The sequence below is a fragment of the Lithobates pipiens genome, unplaced genomic scaffold (genome assembly GCF_037356315.1).
Source record: "Lithobates pipiens isolate NorthernLeopardFrog02 unplaced genomic scaffold, aLitPip1_a1.2 Scaffold_28, whole genome shotgun sequence".
In the NCBI taxonomy this organism is placed as follows: domain Eukaryota; kingdom Metazoa; phylum Chordata; class Amphibia; order Anura; family Ranidae; genus Lithobates; species Lithobates pipiens.
The window spans coordinates 155,496,932-155,518,358 of NW_027507789.1; the positions used below are offsets into that span (position 1 = coordinate 155,496,932).

General features: G+C 46.3%; 1 protein-coding gene across 5 annotated transcripts in view; it reads left to right on the top strand.

The window, feature by feature from the left end:
* The first annotated feature begins 1,299 nt into the window (after window positions 1–1,299).
* SP2 (Sp2 transcription factor) overlaps window positions 1,300–21,427 on the top strand; it is a 40,672-nt gene continuing 20,544 nt past the window's right edge. For 3 of the 5 annotated variants that reach the window (XM_077459735.1, XM_077459738.1, XM_077459739.1), the window contains exons 1-2: window positions 1,300–1,445; window positions 19,732–19,825. The gene's annotated coding sequence lies outside the window, so the exon portion shown is untranslated. Of the gene's footprint in view, window positions 1,446–1,556; window positions 1,687–19,731; window positions 19,826–21,427 lie in introns of those variants that run through there. The other 2 variants (XM_077459736.1, XM_077459737.1) reach the window with 2 other exon arrangements.

A 21,427-nucleotide genomic window follows, 5' to 3' on the forward strand; every position in this document is an offset into this window, starting at 1 on the left:
GCATTAAGGTGAGTTGAATGATTTCATTTCATATTACAATGTAATAATAGAAATAATGCGCTTCAATCATCCTGACACCATAACAATCATGGCGCCGGGATGATTGAAGCGCTAACACCAGGTATTTGGAGTATCTTTAGCTGCTGATGGTCAAACTCTGGAAAACACATATTGCTATTGTGGTGTAGGATCGGGGGGCTGCTGTCCCCCCCCTTTCCCTCTCCACCTCGCATTCATCTCAGATGCTAACCACACCCCTTTGAGCCACGCCCCGTGTAAGACACGCCCACTATTTTACACAAACCACGCCCATATTTTGCCGTGGCGGGCGCAGTGCGCCGCATTTTCACCTTTTCCTATGCCACACCTATACCGCATGCCCCGCCCCCTAATTATAACACAACTCCGTCTACTGCCAAAAAAGTGTCCCGAATTTTTTTTTTACAATGTTGGCAACCATGTATATGCAGTGGTTGGGTGGGAATCGGTTTAAAGAATTTAACATTTTTAATGTTTCACTTTAAAATCGCTGCGCCCGACCAGTTTTCATTTTTTGGTTTGGTACATGTTGTTCAGGGCAGTGTCCAGCCCGTGCCATTCATTACCAAACCATTGCCTAAAAAAATTGGCTTTACTAATTTCTAACATTCATCTCTTTTTGACTTCAGTTGGGTTTAGAGTCCCTAAAGTTCGCCCTAATTCTATCCTCTATGTCAGGAATCTTCAAACTACAGCTCTCCAGCTGTTGCGGAACTACACATCCCATGAGGCATTGCAAAGCTCTGACATTCACAGACATGACTAGGCATGATGGGAATTGTAGTTCCTGGACAACTGGAGGGCCGTAGTTTGAAGACCCCTGCTCTATGTAGTGGAGACACAACAACCACAATCTGTTTCACCTCTAGTGACCAAACTACACAGGCGGAGCAAGATTATCCAGATTTTGATTGGCTAGCAGAATGCGTGACTTCCCGCCCCCTTCTTCCTTCTTTTTTAGTTTATCCTGTCACGCCCACACAGCCTTCCGCCAATCAGCTGCTATAACCACATAAATCCTTGTGTTTATGTTACCAGAATTTACTGCAAAATGCTATGGCCAGCAGAGCATTGTAAATCTGGAGGCTTGGCGACTCTAAGCTCTATCCCTCTCCGCTAATTTCCGCAGCTTCGCAGTTTGCTCATCCCAATTCACACCCCTCGCATATGACGTTAAAGAGACCGATTTTGATTGGTTAAAAGTCCTGCCCATCAGAGCATCAGACAGCATCGTTTGCGTGGATTGGTTCAGTAGCACGTCCGTCTTCTTGTATCCTTTTGCTTATTGGTCGGTAGTCACGTCACTCCGCTGAGGGCAGAGGCTGAGTGGTCGGGTCCGGTAAGGCTGGTCTCGTCGAGTTTCGGTAACGGGCCCGTTAGGAATCAATGTCGTCGTAAGCGGGCAGGTGAGTTCTACAGCTTCCGGTACCGGCGGGGGGAGGGTTAACGGGCTGGAGAAGTTGGTGTGGAGCGGAGTTAGGGCGGGGCGGACTTTGGGTGCTTCCGGTGGGGGTGGGCGGGACCGATGTAAACAGGATGTTCCAGGTATTGACACTCCAAGGAGAGCAGGGGCTGCCTGGGACCAAGAGCTGACACTCCACCTGGGGGGCAGCAGGTAACCCCCGCCCCCGAGGGGGGGAGCTCAGGGTATGGAAACTCACTGACCACCTGTGTGGGTGAGGGGAGTCTCCCCCATGGATTGTATATCCCAGAACTTTACACTTCATAGTAATCTTATGTTTTCACATTGACAGGCCCTCCATTTTTATTTTTTGACTGCCCACTGTACATATACTGTGGTAGGATGGTTGCTCTGCGCCAGATCACCCACCTAGTACATGGCCTGACACTTCCGGCTCGGGGGCGCACCACCCAGCAGTCCGCTCCCCCTGTAATCGCACACAGCAGGAGCCCAGCGGCAGGAACCGCAGACTCTGTGTCCACCGATTAGACCGTCAGCAGGCAGAAACAAGTAAAGGGATTCAGCTGGCAACTCTGTAGTCCATATAGTGATTTTTTTTTTTAACCCCTTTGCGCCAATCCTCCGCATTTATGTGGCCTCGGCTTTCGGGGGTTATACCGGGATGATGCCTGCAGCTGCAAGCATCATCCCGGTACTCCTTTTTTTTTTTTTAGAGCGGGTGATTGGCTTTCCAGGGATAACAAATGATGCGGCTAAAAGCTGCTTGATTGTTATCCCGGAAGAGCGGGAGGGGACATCCCTCCGCCCCCCCCCCCCCCCCCCTCCCGCCACTCTGACCGGGCCTCCCGTCCCACCAGGAGACCCGATCCGGCACTTCCGGGATCTAGCCGCAGACTGGAACGAAGCCGTAAATGGCTTCGTTCCAGTCTCCTGAATGTGTACACAGAAGTGATGTTTTACTCAGCTACCAATGGCACCGGATTTAAAAAAATATATATACAGTATTCAGAATCGCCGTTTTTGGCGATCTGAATACTTTGAAGTGCAAAGGAGGGTTTGAAGGTCTTTTAAACCCCCAATCCCTCCATAAAGAGTACCTGTCACTATGAGCTCCACGTGCAGAGCCTGCCAGGAAGTCGGTGCTGCGCTAATCACAGGCAGCGAGACATTGCCCCGATCTCTGCAGCCGCGCATCGGGGCAATGTCTCACTGCCTGTGATTAGTGCAGTGCTGACTTCCTGGCAGGCTCCTCATGTGAACACGCCGGAGCTCTTGCCTACCGATCACCACCTATTACTGTCACAAGGGATGTTTACATTCCTTGTGACAGCAATAAAAGTGATCAATTTTTTTATAATTAAAAAAAAAAACAATTTAATAATATACAAATCAGAATTTTTTCTTTAAAGCGCCCCCGCGACAAAACGCATACGGAAGTCGCGCCCGCATATGTAAACAGTGTTCATATCACAAATGTGAGGTATTGCCGTGATCGTTGGAGTGAGAGCAATAATTCTAACACTAGACCTTCTCTGTAACTCTAATCTGGTAACCGTAAAAAAAAAAATTTAAACGTCAACTATGGAGATTTTTAGGTACCGTAGTTTGTCGCCATTCCACGAGTGCGTGCAATTATAAAGCATGACATGTTTGGTATCTATTTACTCGGCATAACATCATCTTTCACATTATACAAAAAAAATTGGACTACCTTTTACTGTTTCTTTCTTTTTTTTTTTTATTCATGAAAGTGTCCCTTTTCCCAAAAAGTTGTGTTTAAGACACCGCTGCACAAATACCATGTGACATAAAATATTGCAACAATCCCCAATTTATTCTGTAGATTCTCTGCTAAAAAAATATATATAATGTTTGGTGGCTCTAAGTAATTTTCTAGCAAAAAATAAGGTTTTTAACTTGTAAACATCAAATAGGCTTAGTCATGAAAGGGTTAATAGTTTGTTACAAAAAATGACAAGCAAAACAGCTGATGCGCTTTGGCAACCGCGCAAAGCCTCCTACACATAATCAGATTTTCAAAGGACCGTTCATCATTTTTTTTTTTTTGTGCCATGCTAGTCTCATGTCGAAAGTGAAGAGCTAACTCACAATACGAAACTTTTCGTATGACAGAATACAACTTCAGAAGTGACATAATGGGGATTATTTACTAAAGGAAACTCCACTTGGAAGTAAAGTCGCTGTAGATCCGAGGGGGACATGCAAGGAAAATAAAAAAAAAAATAGCATTTTAGCCTGCACATGATTGGATGATAAAATCAGCAGAGCTTGCCCTAATTTATGATCTACCCCTTAGATTTAGAGCCACTGCACTTCCAAGTGCCTTTCGTAAATAAAACCCAATATGTTAAATAGTTTTGTATGTATTTCGTTTCTGAGCATGCGTAGTCTTGCTCTTATGATTTTTTTTTTTTTTTTGGACAAAAACTGTACTAATGAAACGAAAATCGGACATTGTGTTCACATCCGACAAAAATTTTATAGTCTGCACATCCAGCATTTGTCAGACGAAAAAGCAAAATCGGCTGTCGAAAGCACCGTATTAACGGTAATAAGGAAGGATCGCTATGGCATATGAAAGGAAGGATCACTATGGTACATGGAAGGATCGCTATGGCATACGGAAGGCAGGAAGGAAGATTGCTATGGTACACGGCAGGAAGGCAGGATCACTATGGCACATGGAAGGAGGGATCACTATGGCACATGGAAGGAAGTATCCCTATTGCACATGGAGGGCAGGAACCGCACTCCTCCATAGTAAGGATACACTGAGAAGGGGGAAAGCGGATATCTTGTTACACCCGCCAGTGTTTTGCATTCTACACTTATTTTTAACAGTGAACTGAGGCTATATAGTGAAATGCAGTTCTTAGAACTCCAACTGGTTAGATGTTGAATTCTAAAAGCATCTCACAGGTTTGCTAATCTGACAGAAGTTCGCTGCTTTTAAAATTCAACATCTAAACATTCAGACGGAGTTCTAAGTACTGTATTTCACTACATAACCTCAGTTTACTGTTTAAAAATAAATGTAAAATGCAAAACTCCTATGGGTGTAATATGTCCACTTTTCCCCCTTCTTAGTGTATCCTTACTATGGAGGAGTGCAGGATGTAGCAAGATGGCGGCGACTAAACGTCGCTTTACACATTCTGATGGGCTGCCAAATCTGATGAAACGCAGGAAAAGGACAAAAGACATATATTACATGACATGTTTCAAAATATATACAAACGCAGTGAAGTACTATACATGATCATCCTACAGTACACACACATAGTCATTGACAAAAAACATTACTTATGATCAATAATAGAAGACAAAAATCTGTTGCTGGTGCATGTAGCCCATGTGTTATGCTGCGTACACACGACCGGACTTTCTGGCAGATTAAGTCCGACGATCTTTCTGAACGAACGGACTTGGCCACACACAATCGCACCAAAGTAAGATGGATTCGACCATGATGACATACAACCGGACTAGAATAAGGAAGTTTATAGCCAGTAGCCAATAGCTGCCCTAGTGTCGCTTTTCATCCATCGGACTAGCATACAGACAAACTGATTTTTCGACCGGACTCAAGTCCGTCGGAAAAATTTGAAACGTTCTAAATCTAAAGTCCATCTGATTTTTGGACAGCAAAGGTCAGATGAAGCCCACACATGATTGAATTGTCTGCCGGATTTGTTCCGTCGGTCCTTTGCTGTCAAAGTCCGTCCATGTGTACACAGCATAAGGGTCCATATGGCCTCATAGTAGACCACTTTGTTTTAGATGGAAGAGCCCAAAGACCTAAAAAAAAGAAAAAACAGGTTTCAACAAAGGTCAAAAATAATGGGTAGTGAAGACTAAAAATGTAAGTAAGCAGGCAGACCGGCAATCTGCAAACAGTAAACAAGGCGGGTCAACGCTCTGTCAGTAGGGAAGGTGGTGATCCTGTGTCTCCAATGCAGGAACACCGATCCATGCCTTCCCCTGTTAAAAGCACTGACTAGGCACACAGTTAACCCTTTGATCACTCCAGATGTTAACCCCTTCCCAGCCAGTGTCATTAGTACAGTGACCGTGCATATTTTTAGCACTGATCACTTTATTTGTGTCGGTGTCCAATTTTGTCTGCCGTAATATCGCAGTCCCAGTATAAGTCACTGATCGCTGCCATTGGTAGTATAAAAAAATATATATATCTCCCATATTTTGTAGATGCTATAACTTTTGCGCAAAGCAATCAATATACACTTATTGGCATCATGAATGCTGCTGCCAGATTATTACACCTCACTAACCGATCTGTGACTGCTGCTCCTCTTCCAGTCCCTTCACTGGCTTTCCCTACCTCTCCGTATACAATTGAAAATACTAACCACAACATCGCCCCCAGCTACATCACCAACCTCATCTGCAGATATCACCCAAATCGTCCCCTCCGCTCCTCCCATGACCTCCTGGTCTCTAGCTCCCTTGATATTTCCTCCCATGCTCACCTCCCAGGACTTCTCCAGAGCTTCTCCCATCCTCTGGAACTCCCTGCCCTGGTATGCCCGGTCAGCTCTTACCCTATTCGCCTTTAGGTGATCCTTGAAAACAAACTAAGACCCCCTTTCACACAGGCTTTCCAATCATGTCCACCTGTCAGTTTTTCAGGCGGACCTAATCGGATGCTCCATTCATCCCTATGGGGCAGCGGATGTCAGCGGTGACATGTCCGCTGACACCTACCGCTATCCCACCTGCTCCTGTCTGCCGAATCCAGACGGATAGTGGTCCTATTTTCCCTCCGTCTGGAGGATCAGATAGGATGAAAATGGATATGCGTTTTCATCTGATCTCCTCATAAAGGAGAGAGGGGCTCTGACCAGTCCATCTCAGCACAGTGAGCGGAGATAGACCTGTCATCTGCCTGCTCAGCGGGGATCAGCGGATCAATCCCCCGCTAGTTTGTAAGCTCCATGAGCAGGGCCCTCCTATTCCTTATGTATAGTAAATTGTACTGTCAATTGTAAACTGTTGACTAGAGGTCGACCGATCTATCGGCCGGCCGATATTTGGCATTTTTTAATTGGCATCAGCCGATTACATGTTCAGCATGACTTGCAAAAGACTTCTGTAATAGAAGTCAATATAAGTTGCCTGAAGACATCAGTGAAGGACTTTCCTCCTCTCTGGGCAGCCAAGAAAAGATCAAAGTGATACAATGTTTCTTCTTCAATGGGCTGAACTCCCTTCAGTTCTCAGTTTAACCATTTAAAGACTAAATCTCTTCTGACACTTGTTGCTTACAAGTAAAAATCCAGTATTTTCTGCTAGAAAATCACTCAGAAGCCCCAAAAATTATATATATTTTTTTAGCAGAGACCCTAGGAAATAAAATAGCGGTTGTTGCAATATTTTATGTGACGCGGTATTTGCGCAGAGGTCTTTCAAACGCAAGTTAGCCCTTTTTTTTCGTCCAAAAGTTTTGAGTACCTGTTTTTGTGTATTTAATAAATAGTTTTTTTTTTTTTTTAATCTAAATTATACATACAAGTGAACTGATTGGAGGTTTGTTTTGTTTAATAAATGTGTAAGAAATTTTCTGCATCACTTATTAAGGCTGCTTTCACACTGGATCGGGCAGGCATTGACGGTAAAACGCTGCAAGTTTTAGCAGCAATTTACCGTCATTTTAGCCCCGCTATTCGGCTGCTAGTGGGGCAGTGAAGCACTGCTGCAAAATCACATTGCATGTGCTTCAGCAGTGGTAACCATTCATTTCAATGGGCAGGAGTGGTGGAGGAGCGGTTTACACGCTTCAAAGATGCTGCTTGCAGGATTTTTTTTTTTTTTTTAACGTCCTGCCAGTGCATCTCCTCATTGTGAAAGCACTCTGGCTTCCACACAGACTGCAGGGGAGCCGCTTTGAAGGCAATTTACAGGCGCCCGATTTTAGCCCAAAATCGCCTGAAAAACGCCCCAGTGTGAAAGGTGTCCAACTTAGATTTTATGAGATGAAGGGGGGGGGGAAGGAAAGAAATAAATAAATAAAAAATTGGCCTAACATATCGGCCCAAAAAAATCGGCATCATATATCGGCCATCGGCCGCCACGATTTCTAAATATCGGTATCGGCCAGAGAAAAACCCATATCGGTCGACCTCTACTGTTGACGCTATATAAATCCTCTATAATATTTTTCTTTACCAAAAATTTGTAGCAGAATACATATTGGCCTAAATTGATAAAGAAATTAGATTTTTGGATGTGTTTTATAGCAGAAAGTAAAAAATATATTGTTTATTTTTTTTAATTGTCGGTCTTTCTTTATTAGCGCAAAAAAAACACAGAGCTGATCAAGTACCACCAAAAGAAAGCTTTATTTGTGGAAGAGAAAGGACAAAAATGTATTTCTCTTATTCACCAACCGACACAGCTCCTCTCTTAGCCATTGGGTTGTTATGCCCACCTTTTTAGGAGAATACTAAGCATTACTTGTTATGTAACACACAGAACTTTCCAGTTCCGCCCAGGGGGTGGTCCCTCAGGTAACAACCCTCCAGCCTGCCATGTAGTCATCAGTTGTATTTTGCTTAGTGAAGGAGAAGGGCCTAGGAACCCTGACGGGCCCATCGGTCCGTGTTTTATTTATTTATTTTTTTCTGCAGAAGCTTGGCTTTTTATGCAAGATGAATGATCCTGTGATCTGCTATCAACAGCCGGCTGGGTGACAGGCTGGATACCCTTATCCTTGTAGTCTCCCCAGCCTGGCCATCGTGTGCAGGTCGCAGCTCCGCGCTAGGCCAGCCACGACGAAACCTCAGCTCCAGAGGTGGTCGGTGAGCTTTTATGCTCCGGGGCACACATATGACCAAGCTACCAATGTCTGCGTCGCAGTGTGCCGGGCCAGCAGCCACCCTGTACTGTATGAGAGTTCTGTAATGGAATGTCTCTGAGCTCTTTAGGACTGATAAATACAGCTCTCCCTGCCTTGGTGGGGCTGAGCAGCTGGGCATTCCCTGGGAGGTTGATTCGGGGGTCCCTCACCTCCCTCTCTTCTCTCACTTTCCCTTTCTCCCCTCCCTGCAGCATCCCCCCCCAGAGCGGTGTGTGTGTGTGTCTGTGCAGGGGCTCTCCGGGGGGTTTTAACCTGGGGGGGTAGGGGTGCAACGGATCATCCGTGATCTGAACGGGTCAACCCGCTCAGATCGGCACATGCCGTGATCCGCGGTCTCTGCCTTAGGAAAGGTCGCGGCTTCGGCCTAGCTCCGAAGCGGCGGCCATCTTTCTACACCCAGGCCAGCGATCACTTGTAAACAAACCGGCGTCATGTCATGACGCTGGTTCCTCTCTCCCCTCTCTGTACTAACCTGTACAGTGGAGGGGGGAGATCCTGAGATGGAAGCAGCCATCCCTCCATACCCTGCAGTACTACCCAGCAATACCCTGCCAATACTCTAGCAATACCCCAATACTCTAGCAATACCTTGCCAATACTCTGCGATACCCTGCCTGCCAATACTCTGTGATACCCTGCCGTGCCCAGCCATACTCAGCTATGCTCAGCCATACCCAGCCATACTCAGCCAATATTACAGTGGGGACTATATGGTGGTGGAATTTTCACAGGTTTTTGCAAATTAAATTATTATTTGCTGATCTGAAAAATGATTCGATCCGTGACTCTGATCCAAGGAACGACCCAATCCGTGAGTTTTTTTGATCTGTTGCACCCCTTGGGGGGGGGGGGGGTGTCCTGGGTCCTGTTTTTTTCATGTCCTTGGAGGTGCCTGTGAGGCTGTGCTTGTGTCCTGTGCAGCGCTGTGTTCACTGCCTTTGTCTTTTTTTTTTTTTTTTTTTCTCCCTGTACCTCATGGTTCTTGCATTCTGCGGCCATCTTAGTTGTGGGTATGGGAAGGCATACTCTCCTGGGCTTCAGCGGCCATTTTCCCTGTGATTGTTCCTATACTGGACGTCGGCAGCCATTTTCTAGAAGCCTGAACACATTTTTCAGTGTTCTCTATTGGCAGCATGTGCTCTGGCAGGCCATTTTCCCTGTGTTTTATGTCCTCATGCTGGATGCTGGGCGGCCATTTTCTTTGAGCCTGAGCACACTTCAGAGCGGTTTCAACGCCATTAGCAGCTGCTTCCACCGACACAGAGCTGTTTCCTCTGCATTTGGGATCCAACAGAGACTACAGGCACTACCTGCTGGATAGCGCAGAACCCCTCAGGGTGGTGAGTCCTGCGGGAAAGAGCCCCCTCAGCCTGCAGCAGTAAGGAGGGTGGGACTGGTGTTTCTTTCCCCAAAATCCAGGCAATTGCAACCGGGTCGCCTGCGGACTGCGCCGTGCCCTTGGACACCTTGTCGGTGTTCCTCAATTTGTTTGTTGCCAAGATGGAGGCGGTGCGTGGGCGCAGTGGTGCTAAACCTGCTCTGTCGTGTCAGATGACGCTGACCAGGACTGTTCGGAAAAAGGATGGTGATTCCCCATCCGGGTCCGTGCGCGACAAAACGCTTGTTGGAGCACTTATCACAGCTGTGTGTGATACCCTGAAGATTCAGGAGTCAGCAAATTCCTCCGCTGAGGTAGCGGTCCCTTTTGGGTCCCGTAAGCCAGCCCATTCACCTAAGGTGTTCCCGTATCTGACTTATTTTGACAAGTTCTTTCCCAAGGAATGGGGTCAACCGCAATGGACCTTTTCGGTCCCCAAATCCATGGCGGTGCGATACCCCTTTGAGGAGAGCCCCCAGTATCCAGGTTAAACAAAGTAACCACGATCCCGGTAGAGGGGACTCCTGCATTTAAGGATCCCACGGACAGGAAGGCCGAAGCAGTGGTTCGTTCCTTGTTTACGGTTCTGGGGTCAGCTGTGCGACCAATACTTGCATCTGCACTTGTGTCGCAGACACTGAGTGGGCAAAATTGTTGCACCGTGAATTGGGAGAGCAACAGGCTTCTCCTGTCTGCGTGGAACTAGCAGACCAACTAGTGCAAGGCCTTAAGTACGTTTGTGACGAGGCCCTGGATACCCTTCCTCTGCTATCTAGGGCTTCAGTGTCAGAAGTGGTGCTGAGGCTCCTGATTTGGTTGAAACGCTGGTCTGCTGACCAGGCATCTAAAAAAAAAAAGCCCTGACGGATCTTCCCTTCCTTGGCGACCGGCTCTTTGAAGCCTCTTTGGATGACATTATTAAAAATGCCACAGGTGGTAAGAGTACGCTACTCCCACAGGCCAGGAAGGCTAAGGAGCCACGCTGTAGGCAAGGGCCCTCCTTTTTCTGCTCACAAACTGCTTTGTCGTCCACCCGGAGCTTCGGCAAAACACCCCCAACCCAACAGGACGACCATGGAAGGACAAAAACGTCCCTGGAACCACAGGCCTAACAAGCCTGCGAACAAAAGTGCTACCGCATGAAGGTTTGTCCCCACCCATGTCTCAGGTGGGGGGTCGCCTTCGGGAGTTTGCAGCCCGGTGGTCCTCTTGACTATCCGACCAATGGGTCTGTGATCTGGTTTCCTCAGGCTACAAGATTGAGTTTCTCTCTTGGCCACCAAACAGATTCTTCCCCTCCAGCATACCTGTATCCCCAGCTCGCCGGGAGGCCCTCTTGGGGGCAGTAGGGGATCTGTTGAATCGCGGGGTGGTTGTACCGGTTCCGGAATCAGAACGTTTCCATGGATTCTACTCAAATCTGTTTGTAGTTCCCAAGAAGGAAGGGGTATGTCCAATCTTGGACCTAAAAGCCCTCAATCACTTTGTGAAAGTGCAGAGGTTCAGAATGGAATCAGTTCGCTCAGTAGTCGCTGCACTCCATCAAGGGGACTCCCTGGCCTCCTTGGACATCCAGGATGCATACCTGCACATACCCATATGCCTCTGGCATCAAAAGTTTCTGAGATTTGCAGCCGGGGAAGCCCACTATCAGTTTGTGGCTCTCCCTTTTGGTCTGGCATCAGCCCCCCGAGTCTTTACCAAGGTATTGGCTCCCGTTTTGGCATTGCTGCGGCAACGTGGGATTACGATCGTGGGATACCTAGACGATCTCCTGAGAGCATCTTCTGCCGACTTAACGTTTGGAGTACCTTGGCTTGCTGCTGGACTCCAGGGAAGCGAGAGTTTTTCTCCCTTCAGACAAGCTGCAGACTCTTAGAACCACGGTAAAACTGCTGATGAACCACAAGTGGTCATTGCTTCGCTTCTGCATGTGAGTCCTGGGACTCATGGTGGCCTCCTTCAAGGCAATACCGTATGCCCAGGTCCACACCAGAGTTCTGCAGAAGGCGATTTTAACAAAGTTGGACAAATCTCAGTTGTCCCTGGATCGGGAGATCCAGGGGAGCCAGTTAGTCAGAGATTCCCTGATCTGGTGGCTGAGGTCCCTGGTGCTTCAGTCTAGGAAGTCGTTCCTACCTCTGAGATGGACAGTGATCACTACGGATGCCAGCCTATCCAGCTGGGGTAGAATGATGGGGGTTCAGTCGGCTCAGGGCCTCTGGTCGACGGAAGAATCCAAGTTGCCGATCAATCTGCTCGAGCTCAGAGCGATCAGGCTATGCCTCTCCACATGGTCGATGAGACTACAAGGGCATCCAATCAGAATCCAGTCAGACAACGCCACTGCAGTGGCATACGTCAATCGCCAAGGAGGAACAAGAAGCTCAGCCGCCGCATGGGAGGTCGCTCACATACTTCGGTGGGTAGAGCGACATATACTGGCCCTGTCGGCCATTTACATCCCGGGAGTGGAGAACTGGCAGGTGGACTATCTGAGTTGCCAGATGCTGAACCAAGGAGAATGGGCGTTGCATCTGGAGATATTCAGGCTGCTGTGTCTGCGTGGGGCACATCAGACTAGGATCTTCTGGCCTCCCTTCTCAATCGGAAGGTGACAAGATTCATGTCCAGGACAAGAGATCCGTGGGCAAATGCGTCAGATGCACTGGTAGCTCCTTGGGGTCAGTATCAGCTGATTTATGCCTTTCCTCCACTGAAACTGTTACCATGTCTGCTTCGCAGAGTGGAAGTCGCGGGGATCCCAGTAATTCTGTTCGCCCCAGATTGGTCCCAGCGTCCCTGATACGCAGACCTAGTGCGTCTGGTGGCAGACTCTCCCTGGCAACTGCCGTTACGAGAGGACCTGCTGTCTCAGGGTCCAATTCTCCATCCTGCTTTACCATCGCTGGCTTTAACGGCATGGCTATTGGGAGCCAGGTGTTGAGGAACAGGGGTCTGTCGGACTCAGTGATTCCCACTATGTTGAGGGCATAGAAATCTTCTTCCAGGAAGATCTATCATCTTACCTGGAAGGCCTATGTCTCCATGTGTGAGCAGAAAGGATGGTATCCATGTTCCTTTGCTGTTTCTTTAGCAAGGAGTAGACCAGAAGTTGGCGTTAAGCACCATTTAACCACTTGTGGACCGCCTCACGGGGATGTACGTCCTTTTTTTGAAGAGTGATATCTCGGTAACGGCAGCAGCTGCTGCCACAACCGAGATATCCATCTCTTCAGGCGGCGGTCGGCTGTACGATAACGGTGGTCTCCACGGCGGATTCGCCGCGAGATCACCGCTATCGGCGGCGGGAGAGGTGCCACCCCCCCCTCCCGCCGCCCTCCCGCACCTTCCGTCGCTTACCGGAGCCGTCGGTAGCGGCGGAGGCGATCGGGTCCTCTTCCTAGCTGGGCATAGAGACAAGTGAGGCTAAGATGGCCCCCACTCGTCTCTATACCATAGGAGGGCGGAAGCGACGTCAAAACGTCACTTCCGCCCATACCTCTTAAAGGTATATTTTTTTTTTTTTTAAATGTCAGATTTTCTTTTTTTCTTTTTTTTTGCATTTTAGCCCAAATATGAGATCTGAGGACTTTTTGACCCCAGATCTCATATTTAAGAGGACCTGTCATGCTTTTTTCTATTACAAGGGATGTTTACATTCCTTGTAATAGAAATAAAAGTGATCCATTTTTTTTTTTTAAAACAGTGTAAAAATAAATAAAATCAATTAAAATAAATAAGAAATTTTTTTTTATTTTTTTAAAAACACCCCGTCACGACGAGCTTGCGCACAGAAGCGGGCGCATACGTGAGTAGCGCCCGCATATGAAAACGGTGGTCAAACCACACATGTGAGGTATCGCCGCGATCGGTAGAGCGAGAGCAATAATTCTAGCCCTAGACCTCCTCTGTAACGCAAAAAATGCAACCTGTGGAATTTTTTAAATGTCGCTTATGGAGATTTTTGAGGCTAAAAGTTTGACGCCATTCCACGAGCGGGCGCAATTTTGAAGCGTGACATGTTTGGTATCAATTTACTTGGCATACCATTATCTTTCACAATATAAAAAAAATTGGGCTAATTTTACTGTTGTCTTATTTTTTTATTCAAAAAAGTGCATTTTTAAAAAAAAAAGTGCGCTTGTAAGACCACTGCGCAAATACGGTGTAAAAAAAAGTATTTCAATGACCGCCATTTTATTCTCTAGGGTGTTAGGAAAAAAAACAATATAAAATGTTTGGGAGTTCTAAGTAATTTTCTAGCAAAAAAAACAGTTTTAAACATGAAAACACCAAGTCTGAAAAAGAGGCCTGGTCCTTAAGTGGTTAAGGGACAAATATCAGCCTTGGCTGTCTTTTTTTTTTTTTTTTTTTTATTTTTTTTTTTTTTTTCCAATGACCCATGGCATCTCACTCACTGGTGAGTACTTTTTGTCTAAGCGGTGCATCCACCGTTACCTCTGTGGGATCTGAACCTGGTGTTATCAGCGCTTCAAAAACCGCCGTTTGAAAATATCAGAGAGATCCCTTTGACTCTTTCCCAGAAAGTGGTCTTACTAGTGGCCATTACATTGGCCAGGAGGGTTTCAGAACTGGCAGCCTTGTCCTGCAAGTTGCCCTACCTGGTTATCCACAAGGATAAGGTGGTGTTGCGTCCCCAACCGTCCTTCCTGCCGAAGGTGGTTTTGGCATTTCACATCAATGAGGACATTGTGTTACCATCTGTGTCCTAAGCCAACACATCCTAAGGAAATGGCCCTTCACGCTCTGGACGTGGTTCGGGCTCTGAAGGTGTATTTGTCTGCCATGGCTCCCTTTCGGAAGTCAGACTCGCCGGTTTGTTACGGTGGCTGGTCCAAATAAAGGTATGGCGGTCTCGTCGGCCACCATTTCTAGGTGGATTACACAGACTGTAGTGTGAAAGGGGTCTAAGCCCTTGCACACATGATCGGATAATCTATCGGAATGCGTCTTATCGGACCGTGTCGGCAGATAATCCGACTGTGTGTGGTATGCATCGGACTGATTCCGTCCGAATCTCCGTCCGACCCAATTTTCCAACATGTTGGAAATATTTCCCGACCAACTGGGCCAGATGGACCTAATCCGATCATGTGTAGAGCATTTTCATCGGGCCAAGTGCCACGCATGCTCAGATCAAATTCCTACATCAAAGCTATTGGCTACTAGCCTGAATGTAGTCCCATCGTAACGAAATTACGTCATCACGTTCTGAAAGATCGGATTTTTCGCCAACTTGGCCCGACCGTGTGTATGCAACAGTTTCGGACACAATCCGTCGGACTAAATCCGACTGGCAAAATCTGACGGATTTGGTTGGCAAAATCTCCGACCGTGTGTACGTGGGCTAAGGCTCCTGCTGACTGTCAATGTAAGCTGTGTGATCATACCTCATATGGGCAGTCCGTTACTGAATGACAGGAAGCATCAATGAACTACCTAGAGTGCTCATTGAGTTCATTTGAGAACTACAAGTCGTCAGCGGCAATGGATAATGGTAGTTGTAGTTCTCCCATTCAAAGAACTCGGTGCAGGAACTGCTTTTGGGAAACAGTGCGCCACCGCAAAGTCAGCGTCACACCGATTTGGATGGTGGCGTTGCTGGTGATTTGACATGTCATAATGTCCCGATATGAACGTGGGCTTATCCATTTTAAAGTGTTCTGGAATGTAAACAGAGCTGTGCATGCACTCTAACCCAGAGTCCATAGACTACCCAGGAGCATATCATCAGTAAGGCACAATCGCCCTCTCACAGGATGCGGGTTGATAAGCAGGACGTTTCTTGAAGAAGATAAGAGCTGCACTGCACTCATACAGACTTTGAAAAATGAAAGTTTAAAGTTCAACTTCGGGAAAAGAAGCTGTTTTTGATCTGTAAAAATAAATCCCCTGTATTAATGTGTCCCACTTTGGGGATGCTGCCGAGTTATGTAAAGCTTAGTTTAATTCATCCCATCACTTGTGTAAGCTTCAAACCCCTAGCATCGAGACTTGCAGTTCCGTGTCTTATACAGTGATGATAGCAGGTAGCTTACTCTTCACCTCATCCATTCAGAAAGTAATTCTGTGAGAGGATGATCGTGCCACCCATCCATCCATCTCCTCCATATACCTGATCAAAATCAGCCTTGGGAGGGGGGGGGGCATTTTTCGGGTCTATCTGTGGCGCTAGTCCCCGCAGGCAGAAATGGCATCAGTTAGGGGTACTCGGGTGAATATAATTTGCTTCACCGGATAAGAAAAATAATCACAGAGAGAAATGGGTTAGAGAGGAGTGGGATGGAGGAGTCTATGGGTTGGTCCTGTGCTTTGGCAGCGTGTTTATGTATAGTTGAGTATATAACTTTGCAGATTGCTTGTGCCTGGAGATGCTTCTAATGTAGGGTGGATTACATTAAATTTCGAATTTGTAGTTAGTGGTTTTCAGGAAGTTTTATAGCAGGAAAACAAGACCAGTTGGCAAAGCAGCTAACTTTAAAGTGGATGTAAACCCACTCTCATCCTTTCTAAACTACTGCAATATTGGTTATCTAGAAGGATATACATGCCTCCTGCATGTATACTTATCTGTCAAATGTCTCCCCTCCATCTGCTATGAGACCCAAAAAAACTGCAGATTTTGTGGGTGGATCTGTTTTCCAGGGCTCAGTGGGTGGAGTTTTGATGTCAGTACACTCCCCGCCCACCTCTACACTCCCCTTATCAACATGCATTTTCTCCTGGGTATTTCTTACACTGAACTTCTGCTATGATCTCTAACATCCAGTCAAAACCCAAAAAAGTCCCCACATCATGCTGAGGTGTGGATCAGCCAATCCTCGCAGAGCTGCTGAAGAAAGGAGTGGGAATTAAAAAATAATGCATGTCTCTTAGGCCCCTTTAACACTGGGGTGGGAGCGGCGTCGGCGGTAAAGCAGTGCTATTTTTAATACCGCTTTACCGTTGTTTTAGCGGTGGTATTCGGCCACTAGCGGGGTGGGTTTAACCCCCGCTAGTGGCCGAAAAAGGGTTAAAACCGCCTGCAAAACGGCGCTTTGCCGGCGGTATAGCCACGCTGCCCCATTGATTTCAATGGGTAGGCACGGTGAATACACCACTCCAAAGATGCTGCTAGCAGGACTTTTTTTTTACCGTCCTGGTAGCGTACCGTTCCAGCGTGAAAGCAGGCGGTTTTTTTTGTTTTTTTTTCAGGCGCTATTTTTAGCACTGTAGCACCTGAAAACCGCCTCAGTGTGAAAGGGGCCTTAGGCTAGTGCACAAGATATGTAAATCGCCTGTCGCTAACAGCAAGGGGGAGGATTTGACAAAGTTTTTCTCTGTTTGTCAAGATTTATCTCACTGAACAATAAAAGAGGATTGCTCAGAGCTGCATTAACTCTTTGTGGCAAGACTGGGCTCAAATGATAGGAAATCTTATACTGTACAATACATTATGACATAAAAAAAAAAATTCGGATTTATATCCACTTTAACCATAACTAGAGGTCGACCGATAGATCGGCCGATATTTGGCATTTTTTAATTAATCGGCATTGGCCGATTGTGCTGATAAAAAGGCCGATTATATGTTCAGCGCGACTTACAAAAGACTTAGAAGTCAAAGTCGGTGTAAGTTGCCTGGGAGCCGGTTCACACAGGGGCGACTCATCAGGCGACTTAGCCGCCTGACAAGTCGCGTCCCGTTCTGTGCAATGGAACATTTCTAATCGGAGCGACTCAAGTCGCTCCGACTTAGAAAAAGGTTCCTGTACGACTTTTGGGGCAACTTGTATTGACTTCTATACAGAAGTCATTTTGCAAGCCGCTGCTAAAGTCGGATCCCGGTCGCCTGAGGCAGTCGCGCTGCAAGTTGTGCCGCCTCAGTGTGAACCAGGTCTGAAGACAGTGAAGCGACTTTCCTCCTCTCTGGGCAGTCTGCCAAGAAAAGAGCAAAGAGATACAATGTTTCTTCTTCAATGGATTGAACCCCCTTGAGTTCTTAGTTTAACCATTTAAAGCGGTTCTACACCTTTAAAAAAAATATTAAACGCCAGCAGCTACAAATATTGCAGCTGCTGACTTTTAATAAATTCACACTTACCTGTCCCAGGGTCCAGCGATGTCGGTGGCAGATGACGAGCGATTGCTTGTCTCTCTGCTGCCCCCACCGCCATCCTCTGTCAGGGAATCTGGAAGTGAAGCATTACGGCTTCACTGCCCGGTTCCCTACTGCGAATGCGCGAGTCGCGCTGCGCGTCTCTGCTGGTCCCCGCTGTGTCCTGTGAACTGTGTGTTTCCCAGAACACAATGGGGGGGGGGGGGGCATCTGCGGCGGTCTGTCCCGGAAGTGGGTGCAGATACCTGGATTATCCAGGTAACTGCACCCCCCCTCCCCCCTGAAAGGTGCCAATTGTGGCACCAGAGGGGGGGAGGGATCACATGAGCGGAACTTCCACTTTAGGGTGGAGAACCGCTTTAAAGACTAAATCTTTTCTGACACTTTTTGCTAGAAAATCACTTAGAAGCCCCAAAAATTATATATATATTTTTTAGCAGGGACCCTAGGGAATAAAATAGCGGTTGTTGCAATATTTTATGTGACGCGGTATTTGCGCAGAGGTCTTTCAAACGCAATTTTTTTGGAAAAAATACACCGATTTAAAAAAAAAAAAAAACTAAAACAGTAAAGTTAGCCCTTTTTTGAGTACCTGTTTTTGTGTATTTAATAGTTCTTTCTTTTTTTTTTTGTTTATCTAAATTATACATACAAGTGAAGTGATTGGAGGTTTGTTTTGTTTAATAAATGTTTAAATGTAAAAAAAATGTCTGTATCACTTATTACTGAAGGCTGCTTTCACACTGGAGCAGGCAGGCGTTGGCGGTAAAACGCTGCTAGTTTTAGCGGCGCTTTACCGTTATTTTAGCGGTGCTATTCGGCTGCTAGCGGGGCACTTATAACCTAGCTAGTGGCCGAGGAAGGGGTTAAATGCGCTTGTGAAGCGCTGCTGCCAAATCGCATTGCATGTGCTTCAGCAGTGGTGCCCATTCATTTCAATGGGCAGGAGTGGTGGAGGAGCGGTTTACACGCTCCAAAGATGCTTGCAGGATTTAATTTTTTTAACGTCCTGCCAGCGCATCTCCTCATTGTGAAAGCACTCGGGCTTTCACACAGACTGCAGGGGAGCCATTTTGAAGGCAATTTACAGGTGCTATTTTTAGCCCAAAAGCGTCTGAAAAACGCCCCAGTGGGAAAGGTGTCTGTTCGATTTTATGAGATGAAAGGGGGGAAAAAAAGGGGGGGGGGAAAAAATCGTCCCAAAAAAATCAGCATCATATATCGCCCATCGGCCGAAACGATTTCTAAATATCGGCATCGGCCAGAGAAAAACCCATATCGGTTGACCTCTAACCATAACTCCTAGACCAGGGGTCTCCAAACTTTATAAACAAAAGGCCAGTTTACTGTCCTGCAGGCTTTAGGGGGGGCCATATTACAGCTATTGGGAGTAAAAATGCCCTGGCACCAGTGGAAGACAATAACGCCCCATCATTGGTTTAACTGCTTTCTGCCTGCACTAGAGCTGAAAAACTGCTACAGCGCAGCCTTAGTTTGCGGGAAGGGCATTCATGGACGTTCCTGTGATCACGCAGCCTGCACGGTGCACACCACACTCTGTGATCACTGAGTCCTATGGACTTCGCCTGTTTACAGATCGAGGTAAAGGGCCAATCACAGGATGTAAACACAAGCCGTATGTACATTAATCACCCCGATGGCTATTTTTTTTTTTTTCTCAACACAGGTGGAGTTGCGCTTTAAATGTTTACTTGTGGGGAAAAAAAGTCATCCTTTTCATTTCAGCACAAAGTAGCAAGTTGGATTTCATTGGTTGCTTTGGTCAGCTGATGTGTTTGTACAACAATTAAAAAAAAAAAATCTCTGGAATCTAACTTTTTTTTTTCTTCCCCTTAATTGGACTTGCATAGATTCAGTATGTAAGATGACCTTGTGAAGAAGATAATGAGATGAGCTTGCAGAAAGACTGTATTTACTCACCCCTCTCTTGAGAATACAGCAAAGGTAAATATTCAGAGAAAATCTTAACATATATATTTTTATTTTCTAAATACATGTCATTTCGAGTATTACAAAGCTGTATGTCATCTTTGTTTTATTTAGTAAAAGAGCCAGTTCACATTAGATGTGGTCCCAAATTTTCTGCAAATCCGCACCACATCTAAATCGCAACCTGTTCATGCAAACTGATTGCGGAGTGTATGTTATCAACACCTCACAATCAGTTTGCAAAACACAGCACAATTTACAGAATTGGATTGCATGGGTGTGAACACCCATGCTGCGATCCAATTGCGGTGTGGACAGAAAAAAATGGCCCCGCACGAGTTTGGTCTGAATGTGATGCAAATTCAGCCACACAGTTTGTATGGCTGCATTTGCATTGCGTAGACAGGTCTGATTTCAGCCCGAATGTTTGCCTGATTTCCGACCTGAAACGGACCAGAAGACGCACTGGACGCCTGTGCAAATCGCACCGGAGCCACTCCGGAGATGTGTGAACTGGCTCCATAGAGAGCTGGTCACAAGCTGCTGACATGCAGAGAAACCGTCTTCCAATTCTCAATAATGTGAATCCAGCCTAAATGTTTGTTTGCAACAGCACTACATCTATAGACAAACCTATCACTTTTAAGTAGACTGATCCTCTAACTGGCAATATGCATGCTGTTTTAGTGCAGTTGTGTAATCTGCCCAAACGTGGACTCCTTATGAGATTAGTGTTGCTAGCACTTTGAGGTTCTTGCTGCCGCTCCCTATATTTTATAGACCACAATAAAGAGATTAGCCTCTCCTGAACCTACTAATAAATTAAGTCTTGCTTGAGGCTATATTGGTATGGGCGAATTGAGCCGGTGTGAATGACAGTAGCAGGAAACTGATTCCTGCTGCTATTTTTGCCATGTGTGAGTGGCTAGCTGTGGCCGCTGAGCACGTACGCATTACTGACAGGTCGTCAGAGAGCGGTGATTGCTGCTGGGTGTACACAAAGTGTGGAAGTGAAAATTGATTTTTAAGTACTCCTTCGCCATATGTGCTCATTGATGGACACAGCACCTACCCCCTAGGATTGCGTTTTTTTGGTCTATAGTGCTTTATGCAGTAGTCTATACTGTGCAGCCTATAGCAGATACAGTGCCTTGCGAAAGTATTTGGCCCCCTTGAACTTTTCAACCTTTTGCCACATTTCAGGCTTCAAACATAAAGATATAAAATTTTAATTTTTAGTGAAGAATCACCAACAAGTGGGACACAATTGTGAAGTGGAACGAAATCTATTGGATAATTTAAACTTTTTTAGCAAATAAAAAACTGAAAAGTGGTGCGTGCAAAATTATTCGGCCCCTTTACTTTCAGTGCAGCAAACTCACTCCAGAAGTTCAGCGAGGATCTCTGAATGATCCAATGTTGTCCTAAATGACTGATGGTGATAAATAGAATCCACCTGTGTGTAATCGAGTCTCTGTATAAATGCACCTGCTCTGTGATAGTCTCAGGGTTCTGTTGAAAGCGCAGAGAGCATCATGAAGACCAAGGAACACACCAGGCAGGTCTGTAATACTGTCGTGGAGACGTTTAAAGCCGGATTTGGATACAAAAAGATTT